The 7,816-nt window shown below is 41.6% G+C and overlaps 1 pseudogene across 1 annotated transcript; it reads right to left on the minus strand.

Moving 5' to 3' along the window:
• Positions 1 to 6,966: 6,966 nt before the first annotated feature.
• Positions 6,967 to 7,562, minus strand: LOC308530967 (large ribosomal subunit protein uL6-like; annotated as a pseudogene). The gene has a single exon. The product of its transcript is annotated as a large ribosomal subunit protein uL6-like (transcript).
• Positions 7,563 to 7,816: the final 254 nt, after the last annotated feature.

Here is a 7,816-nt window from a genome sequence, read left to right on the forward strand (position 1 = left end):
TAGAATAATTTCTCATTAAGAGTTTTTGAGTGTCTAGATGAAAACCACAATATTGTAACAATTAACTTTTAATTTGAGAATGAGGCGGTGTGAATATTTTTGCTAATTATGAAATCCAATATATTTTACTTAGCTCACTTTTATACTTTCACTTACTTAGATAAACAAAGGCCACAACTTAAATCTTTTTAATGAAGTAGCTTAAAATAATAAGGGAAATTTAAAATATTTATTTCTAATTTATTATATAGTGTCCAATTTTATCTTCACAAAAGCTTCAAGTTAAAAGTAACCTTTTATTTTATAAGTAATCAATTAAAGGAATACTAGAAAATGTAAATAAAAAAGAGGAAAAACAATTCAGAATCCTGTCACCATCAAGTAGGACCACTGTCAATACCTTGGACATGTCCTTCCAGATGGGATCATCGAGACATATTCTTTTATAACCTGATGCTTCTTTTCTATTAATCTATTTTGAATATCTTTCTGGTTCATTCAAAGTAATTGTAGCAGATGTTGTGATGTACCACCAGATTCCTCTTCAGGACTAAAAGCCATATTTACCCACATGTCAGCTACTGGCAGGCAGCCCTTAGCCCTCAGCTCTCTTTAGAGCTGTTGGATGAAGGTATTTGCCTTGCGCAAGGGCACACTTCTTTTCATTAGTTTGGCTTCCAAATACTGAAAGGTGCTGAGAAATAAAGGCCAGCCTCCCTAGCCCTGAGTCTAGACATGCCTGAGGGTTATTCCAGCTTCAGAGTTCCCTGTGGGGTAGGTTGAAACCTTCAGTTGGGACTACATCACAACTGCACTTCTCCCTCCAGTCCCACCCAACCCATTACTTCCCTTCCAGAGACATGATCCCAAGAATACTTCCTTATCAGCCTCGAATATGCTATTCTCTGTCTCAGAGTTTTTTCTGGGGAACCCTACCTGTAACAGTTGGTATTGGGAGTGGCATAGGTGGAGCATAGGAAGCAGAGCCCTGTTAAGGTTTTCACTGATAGTGAACTGGGATGGGATAATGGTAGAAGAAAATGCACCAGCTAGTGAGACATCTCAGGTGTCAATAAATATGGGAGAAATAACATAAAGGCTAGTGGAATTGAGTGACTATTGCTAAACTCAACTAACACTCCAGGAGAAGCTAATAAAAGGCTGAAGTGATTACCTGGCAGTTAAATGATAAGAGTGATAGCCACAGGACTTCCTTGGTAGCCTATAACATGATCTAATCTTCTGTAGCTAGAGGCTATAGAAAGCTAAGGACCAAGCCTGGGACTTAGTCATAAAATTCACAGAGCTCTAAAGAAACTTTAATTTTCAATTGAGACAGGTAGACCAAGAAAGAATGAGTCCCTGACATGTAGGATGCAGACATCTAGGTTGATAACCACTGCCCCCCCCTCCCAGCGCTACCCCCCTACAATGTTGTATCTCATATTCCTCTGAACTCCTAACTAGCAGAAGTGGTTTACTCTTCCCTCTTCCGGGTGAGCACTGCCTCCTTGCTGGAAGATGCTGCAAAGCTCAGCCAGTGGTCAAGTGTTGATCCATGAACCAGGAGCTCACGTTTTGATTCAGGGCACTTGCCTGGTTTTGGGGGGTGGATCTCCAGTAGGGAGCATGCAGGAAGCAGCTGATCCATGATTCTCTCTCATCATTGATGTTTCTATCTCCTCTCCCTCTCTGAAATCAATCAAAACATATTTAAAAATGCTTCAGAGACCTTCCTCCTGCAAGAGAACATGCTCCTTCCTTAAGGTCTGTTCCTGATGATCAAGACAACCAGGGTTAAGTCACAGCATAATCTGAATGGGAACATTCTGTGTCTACTAAGGAAGGAAAGAGATTATACCCCAAAGGAGCTAACATGTACCATCAGAAACTGGGAGAGTATGCAAGAAACTGGTTTCTAGGCATGCTGGATCGGGGTGGGGTCAAGGCACAAGGTGGAGTCATGAAACAAAGTTGGATTAGGGCACGTTTATTGGTTTGAGAGTACTTTCCTAGGATGCAGGATTCGACCCTCTGGCAAGGACACTAAATCACGGTGCAAATGTGCTGTCAGGACGCCACCTAGAAACATGGGAAAGAAACGGTCCACACTAAGTGAGACAGAAATGGTAGAATTGCCTTCGCAGATGGTAGAAGGAGGAATGGAAAGGCCCAGAGAGATGGGCATGCTATAGGGTGTCTACTGTGTAAGATGGCTATGTTTCAGAGGATTCACCACTTACCAAAGCAATGAGCATGCTAGGAGTGGGCACCATCACCCCTAAGAAGTTCATCTAGCTGAGGGCTCATGGTAGGAGATGCTTTTCAAACTGGACTCACGGATAGCAGTTAGGTGCTTAACCATCAGAGGCCAAGAATTGATTGGCAAGGTCAGAGTGCAGTCAGGGGGACCTTCCTCTCAGAAAGTTATGTAGTTGGGTAATAGAACATAATATCCCTGGGGACATAATAGACAGGCAGCCAACAGGGTGCTACTCAAGGTGTTCAATTAAAAGAAATCAAAGATGAATGATCAGGATGCTAAGGGCAGTCACCTTAATAAATAGTTACCATCTCTTGCCTGTTTTTCTGGCCCAGAGAAATCTCCAATTGAAAGCGGTGCCATTTTCAGGACCGGGGAACAATTACCATGTATTTGCATTATCATGGCAAATACATGGTAATTGTTCCCCAGTCCTTCTCCAAAGAGACCTATGGCCACTTTGGTGAGCATATACTAGAAAAGGGGGATACCTAAGCATAGGGTTCTAACTTAACATTGATCCTCAGAGACCTGAAGTATCATATGAGGGAGGCCAAGTAAGAAACAGAATCCTGGCCCAACTCTGGCTCATCATGGGTCCACTGGACCCCCTCAGTGGTCATTTCCTTCTCCCTAACTGTACAGTGGGAAAAGATTACTTTATATTCGGCAAAGTCCCCATATTGGCTCCTTTGCCTTTGGAATAAGATCTGTCATAGTGGGAAGGCCAAGGAGAAGCTATGAACCATGCAATCCACTCCCAGCCAAAATAATAAATCAAGAACAAAATCACATCTCAGCCAGCTTTATAGACCAAAGGATGCTGAAGTGGTGGGCCCCATCATATCTGCCGCCCTGAAAAAAACAGATGGATGCTGGAGGATGCAGGGGACTGCAAACTCAACTGTGTAGTAGCCACACTTGCAGCTGCTATGCCAGATGTATTTTTACTACAGCAGATTAACAAGGCATGGAGTACATGATATGTGGCCATTTATTTGGCACATATGTTCTTTTCCATCTCTCTAAGAAAAGGGGATCAAACACAACATTTAAAATGGACATCAGATTACATTTATAATCTTGACCTAGGGTACATTAATGCTCATATCCTCTATCACAAGATAGTCTGAAAAATCGTGAATGGCTGGACTTTCTGCCAAGCATCACACTGATACACTAGAGTGATGACATAATGCTTATCAGATTAAGGAGCAAGAAGTGGCTGATCTTCTGGTCAGGCACATGCCCTCCAGAGAGTGAGCAATAAAACTCACAAAGTTTCAGACCACTTAGTGAAGTGTTTGAGGGTGCAGTGGTCTGGGCATGGCAGGCAAAGCAAACTAGTTCCCTTCAGAATTAAAAACAAATTACTGTATTTTGCATCTCCTACCACAAAGGAGAAAGCATTATATCCCACAGGCCTCTGGGTTCTGGAGGCAGCAGATTATATACCCGAGCATCCAGCTCTGATCCACATATCAGATGACACAAAGGCTACTGGCTTAGAGTAAAATCAAGAACAAGTTCTGTAGCAGGAAGACCAAGTCTATGGTTGCCTCTTAGGTTTTACAACCTAGCAGACCCTATGGTTTTAGAGATGTCATGGTGGGTAAGGATACCATTTGGAGTTTATGACAGGCCCCAGTGGAAGAGTCACAACACAAGGCCCTGAGTTTCTTAATAGTATGCCATCTATAGTGGAGAATTGTATAACTCAAAAAACAGCTCCTACCTTGTGTCCTGAGAAAGCTTGGCCATAGGACACCAACTGGCCAAGCCACCAAAACAGCTCATATTGAGCTGGGCCCTATCAGACCAGTAAGTCATAAGGTGATGTGGGTCCAGCACAAGCCATCGCATGATGCAAGTAGCACATTCAGGATCAAGCACGAGTAGGGCCGGAGAGCATAAGCAAGCTGTACAAGGTGGCTCACATCCATGTCACCCACTGGTGTTCTCTTCCACATCCTTCTCCCTCAGCTCATATATGGCTCCTTATGATGAACTGACAGGAGAAAAAAAGTCCTCTTTGGATCATAAATGTGTCAGCATGGTATGTGTGTGCCAATTGAAAAGGACAGTAGCTGAACTACCATGCACTCAGGGGTGGCAGAAAGTTCTTCCGATGGTAGAGATTAGGGGCGGGGGTGGTATCTGGTCTCCTACTTTGTGTGGGAAGAGAGTGGCCTGAGATTAGAATATACACAGACTCATAGCCAGTGGCAAATGCCTTAGCCAGCTGGTCAGGATCCTAGAGGAAGAAAGAATGGGAGATAGGAGACAAGTAGTAAAGGCATGTGGGTCAGCATGGAGATGAACATGCAGTGAAAAGACCTTTGGATCACATGTCAATGAATGCCCACCAGAGAGCACCCACCATGGAAAAGTAGGCAGAATGACTCGACCAATTAATACCAATCAGCTTCTGTCATCACCCCGGTTCTGGCACAATGAATGCATGAACATAGTAGTCATTGAGACAGGGATGGAGGCTAAGAGTGCAAAGGAGGAGTGAGCAAGCAAGAGTATGGCTACATGGGGAGAGGGCTGGGGAAGAAGTTTCCCCAGCTAAGAAAGCAGCCCTAGAGAGATGTTAAACTTAAATGTCTATTGAACTGAATTGAAAGAAACGGAAATTTATTGTGTTTTGCTGTGGATCTGTGTTAGGGTTAGGGATCCCCACATGATCTCACCAACCGAAGACAATATACCCCTGCTACTGAATGCCCAAGCTGTCTGTAACAGCCACTTGTGGTAAGTTGACCCCTTGCACCTTCTACACTAGAAAGAGTAGAATTCATCTTGACTGGGAGGGACAAGTGGTCAAAATATGGATTTTCCTTCAGGATCTCAGCCAGAAGCTTATAATGTGAAAGCTTAAATGTGTTTTATCTGACTCTACAGCACCCCCAATAACATCACATCAGACCAAGGAACCCACTCTACAGACCCATGGGATCCACAGTCATATTACATATTGCACCACCCAGAAGTTGCCGGCCTGATAGAGTAATGGAACAATTTGAAGTTACAGTTGAAGTGTCCCCTTGGGGGTGCTTTTGAGGATGGGGACCATCTTGAAAATGCTCCTTTTAAATAAACATACTTGCATGGTGAGTGTCTCAACAGGCAGAATACATGAATCTATTTCCAACGGGTGGAAATAGGAGTCGTCCTGCTCACCATCACTCACAGTTACACACTGGGGATTTTGTGCTTCATGTCCTTCCAACTCCAAGCTATTCAGGTATAAAGATCCTGGTTCCCAAAAGAAGAATACTTCTGGCCAGAGGACACATTTGTTCTGTCGGGTAACTGATTCTATGCTCACTGAGACTCCTTGAACACCCTTATAAAATAGCCATAACTTCTACACTTGGGTCAATCTTTATCCTTCTTTCTTCTTTCTTCTAATCACCATATAAATAAAATTGCTTATTTATTTATTTATTTATTTATTTATTTATTTATTTATTTGCACATTGTCTTCCTCTTCTGCTAGAATGTAAATTCCAGAAGGGCAGAAACATGTACTTGTTCTCAGCTGAGTCATCAGTGCCTAGGGAAGCACTGGCCACATTGAAGGCCACATCAACAAATATTTGCCAAATGAATGAATGACTCTACAATGTAATTTTTTGTGGGTGGGCAGTATTCAGTTGTAGGTATGCATCATCATTTATTTAACCAGTCACATTGCTGGGCAGTTAATTTTCCTTATATCTTTTCTCTAATGAAATAATGACAGGAAAATCTTCATGTTTATTATTTCCATAAGATACATTCCAAGTCGTGTAATTTGCTGACACATGCATATAACCTTTAGTTTTCCAGGTATATGTGATGCCTCATAGATTTGTTTTAAAAGTATATATATATATATATATATATATATATATATATATATGCTTCAGATTTAGCTCTTCTCTTGTCAAACAGACTCTTTGACTCCATATAAAATCATATTCTGACCTGGCATCCTTCAACATTTCATATAAGAAGTCCAACCATTTCAGAATGTTAAAATTTATTTTTCATTGCTTTTGCTGAAAATTGTGTAGAGGTCTCTAGCCCTAATTCTAACTGAACCCCACAGCAACACTTCATAAACCCAATCAGACATTTCAGTTCACCATTTCACTCATGCTCCTCTCTTGGCTGGTGAACTGTTTTTTTCCTCTAGTCCTCTTTCCATAGAGTTATATCCTTGACTACTCATTCCCTCCTCCTCCCCCAAAACATAAATTTTTCTCCCCCAAAACTTAAATTCTTCCCCCCACTTTATCATGTAGAGAATGCCCACTTCCTTATGAAACTGAGGCCCCATGCAGAGACACAGGAGTTTGCTTTTAGCTTGCACTGCCTTCTTTAAGTCCCAATAAGTTTGTGTCTTCCTAAGGAGAGATGATCAGACTCTAATGCATAAAAAAAAACATTCCTTATTGGGCTTCTCCCCCCACCTTAAGATCTTCCTCAGAGCTCAGAGACAGACTTTAACATTCTCTCACTATCTGTATTGTGCAATTTTTTTCTTGGCCTTTCCCTCTATGTCAGCCTGAAATATATGTTCTTTATTTTTCTCTGTTTATTTCCCCACCCCCAAATCAATACATGGCTTTTATTGCATCTTTAAAATATCACAAATAAGTGTGACAAATCATTCGGCATCTTGCTGTTTCCATAACTGGACAACTTAGATCTTATTCATCAGCCTGCTGAACTTGTCCTTTTTCAGGAACATAGATACCATCCAAAATTTTTCTGATATACCAGTTCTTGTTTGTAACTGTTGTGGCTTGCTGAATCAAAGAAGCTGAATTTGATAAGAGTTCAAAGTCATTTCTTTCAAGAATCAATTCATCTTTCTGGGCTTGAGATACTAAACAAGCAATGCCTGACCTCATTCAAACTCTGCAGATGTATTTTTCGCTCAAGAAATTTCTGATTTCAACAAGAGAACCCTTGTCCTGAATAACAATGCTGATGGGGAAGTGAGTGTACACAGACCTCATCTTATAACAGAAGCCCAGTGTAACACCCTTGATCATGTTCTGTGTATGACTGCAGATAGTGTGAGCTGTGGCCAGTTCCGTTCTATTTCCCCACCATTTGTCAACCCGGAGCCTCTTCTTTTTCTTTCCAAGGATACTGAGTTCTACATTGATGTGGTTGAAGTCCCCCTGCAGGGTGCCTCTGGGCCCTTCACAATAACTGTAAATCCCTTCAGTGTGATGTCTACGTTTTCTGGGATGTTGACAGTCTGATTGCTGAAAATGGTCTTCATTCTTGTAGTAGATGCAGCAGAGTCTGTTGATTATTTTTAAATTCCTACTCACCATCTCTTCCAGTTTCTGGTGACTTCCCTCCATTATTTCATTCTTCTTTCTGGTCCTTCACATCTGGCTTTAGCTTTGTAGAGATTACATCTTCTTCTCTTTCTGTGGAGAGCAATGACCATAATTTACTCATACATTCATTGAGCGAATATTATTGAGAGTCTACTATCTTGAAGGAGCTGATTTGGGTCTTTAGAAACAGAAATTAAAGACA

Source organism: Myotis nattereri, assembly GCF_964212035.1.
Source record: "Myotis nattereri genome assembly, chromosome: 1".
Classification (NCBI taxonomy): Eukaryota; Metazoa; Chordata; class Mammalia; order Chiroptera; family Vespertilionidae; genus Myotis; species Myotis nattereri.